Source organism: Myotis brandtii, unplaced genomic scaffold (assembly GCF_000412655.1).
Source record: "Myotis brandtii unplaced genomic scaffold, ASM41265v1 scaffold351, whole genome shotgun sequence".
NCBI classification, from domain to species: Eukaryota; Metazoa; Chordata; class Mammalia; order Chiroptera; family Vespertilionidae; genus Myotis; species Myotis brandtii.
In genome coordinates, this window is record NW_005363502.1 from 4,015,121 (window position 1) to 4,018,109 (window position 2,989).

Genomic DNA, 2,989 nt, shown 5'->3' on the forward strand with positions numbered 1-2,989 from the left:
TTTCAAAAACACAACTTGGAATATTTTTTTAAACACTGTTTTGGTAGCTTCCCACTGCTCTTGAGATGAAACCTGGACGCCCTAGGCCTTTATGCCCTCTCCAGCCTCATTCTCTCCTCCCCACCCTGAACTCGCTGTTCCTGCCAGCTGAAGGCTCTTTGACTTCTTAGGTCTCCTGGGCTCCCTTTCAGCTGCAATCTTGCTCTGCCGAGGGCACCTTCTTGCCCTCCTCGTGGTGCTCTTCCTCCGTCAGCCCTCAGCATGGAGCACCTCCTGTTGGAAGTGCTCTCCGAGCCCAAGGGATGTCCCCAACTCAGCACCCATCACACTGTGTTATAGTTGTTTACTGGTCCACATACCTCACTGAGCTCTGAGAGCTACAGAGTCAGGGACTATCCCCAGCGCTTGTGATACCAATGGGCCATAGGGATACACCATAAATATTTGATTGAATATGAATATAAAATGCCAGGTATAGTGCCTGACAGAGAATAGGTGCTGAATAAATGGTAGTGATTATTTTTTAGTATTTCAGCTCTAATATCCTGGAATTACATAAAACTGACTAATTGCATAGCTCACATTCGGTTGGCACAGATTTTACTGTGATGAGCCCACACATTTGCACAATTTAGAAACCAAATATACACTGCAAAGGCAAAGACTTCCCCCTTACAGAGGGAGACAGGCTGATGCAGGACGAATGGCTGGGTCTGGGCTGTCCTGACGGCTAACCCGCCGTGGCTCCCACTGGGCCCCGTGACATCTGTCTGCAGATGTGATGTGCTTTCCAGTGGGTCTGTGCCCTGTGGTTTCCTTCTCTCATTGTTGGTCCCATGCTTTGTGCTCAGGAGCCTTTCTTGATTTCCCAGCCGAGTGTTATTTCTTCTTTTCTCCACCCTCAAAGCACCTCTCCTTGTGCTGTATCGACATTGGCAGGTGGAGCAAAGACAACCTGTGGGTACTGAGCTCCTACTAGTTACTTCACACAGCCACGAACACTCTGTGTCATGCATGATTGCATGTTATCCCAACAACAACCTCGGAAGGAGGTCCACTGTCATCCCCTTTTCACAGAGGTACCAGAGTCCTAGATCTACCTCTTGAGCTAAATTCCATGAGCCACAGTTCTATTACAAAACAAGGATGACTTTTGTCTTACTCAAGGGTAGTAGATCTAGAAATACATATTTTTAACTTTAGGGTGGTTTTTTATTTCAGTATAGACATTTGAAAAAAAATAATGTGGCCAAATCCCTTCTCCCCTTATTTTTATTTTTTTAAAGTATTTTTTATTGATTTTTTTACAGAGAGGAAGGGAGAGGGTTAGAGAGTTAGAAACATCGATGAGAGAGAAACATCGACCAGCTGCCTCCTGCACACCCCCAGAGGGGATGTGCCTGCAACCAAGGCACATGCCCTTGACCAGAATCAAACCTGGGACCCTTCAGTCTGCAGGCCGAGGCTCTATCCACTGAGCTAAACTGGCTAGGGCCCCTTCTCTGCTTTTTAAATGGCTTCTGAAATTTTGAGTCTTTATTCCAAAGGCTTTTTCTACTTTGCAATAATAAAACGGTCTCCCAAGATTCCTTCTAATCCTCTTATAAAGGTTTCATTTTTTTAAAAAAGTTGAAATCTGTTGGACATCTGGAGTTTATTTTGGTGTCAAGGGAGAGTTATAGATCTGAATTATTCCCCCCCCAATAGCTACTTGTTGATGGAGATGTCCATCTTGTCTCCCTCCACACACCCATACTAATATGCAGAGCCTCTCTTGTTCCTAGCTAAATGCTCATCTCTATAGGGATTTATTTCTGGACTCGATCTTCTATGTCAGTCTCCCTGTCCATCCATACCCCAGTACTGTTCTGTTAATTATTTGTACCACTAATAACTTGTTGGAGGGTTAGATGGCCCTACTGTTCTCATTTTCAGAATTTTCCTTATTTTTGTACGTTTATCCTGCAATTCTTTCCTAAAAGCGAACTTCACACAGATGACATACATGTGTGCACATTAAATGCATTGATAACTCCACTGGGATTTCTGGATGCAAGGATTCAAGAGCTGCCTTTAAACTCCAATTTGCTTGTAGGTAGAGAAGATGCTGTGCTTTGCACTGTCTGGTGCAAAGCTCAGGGCACCTGGTTAACAGGGCACCTGATTCAGTTTCCAAGGGGAAACTTGGAGGGAGATAAATATAGTTAGAGAGCAATATACAGGTGCTCAAGAATCGAGAATATTAGAGTCAGAAGGGCTCCTAGAGACTAACTTGTCACTTGATAGTTGAGGAAACTGAGTGTTTTTGGAATTTAAGTGACTCGGCTAAAATCAGACAATTGGTAACAAATCAGAATGAAAGCCCTCGTCTTCTGTTCCTCAGTTGAATCTTTTTTCTACTCCACAATGTGTCACTGCCTCTAGAATCATTAGGAGGGGTTTTTGTTTTTGAAATAAGAGTGGGGAGACATCAGTCCCTCCCCTTTAGTGTTTCCACAAAAGGCTCATATTAAAGAAAAATGTGCCTGGCTGGTGTGGCTCAGTGGTTGAGCATTGACCTATGAACCAGGAGGTCACAGTTCGATTCCTGGTCAGGGCACATACCGGGGTTGTGGGCCCGATTACTAGTGTGGGGAGTGCAGGAGGCAGCCGATCAGTGATTCTCTTTCATCATTGATGTTACTATCTCTCTATCCCTCTTCCTTTCCCTTCCTCTTACTGAAATCAATAAAAACATATTAAAAAGAATTGCTAAAAGAAAATGTACCAGATAGGAAATTCTGTGAGATTTCATTTTCATTTAAAGCCTACTTAGTAAGTTAGCAAGAGTTGAAGCATAAAAATGGCACTCTAGAATGTTTTTTCTTTACCTGAATTAGGAAGGGTAACGCATACGTTTTATATGAGTTACACACATTTTTATCCCTACTTTTCATTTTCTCCATTGATAGAATATCCTAACCCATCTGGAGAGAGCTGGAGCTTGGCT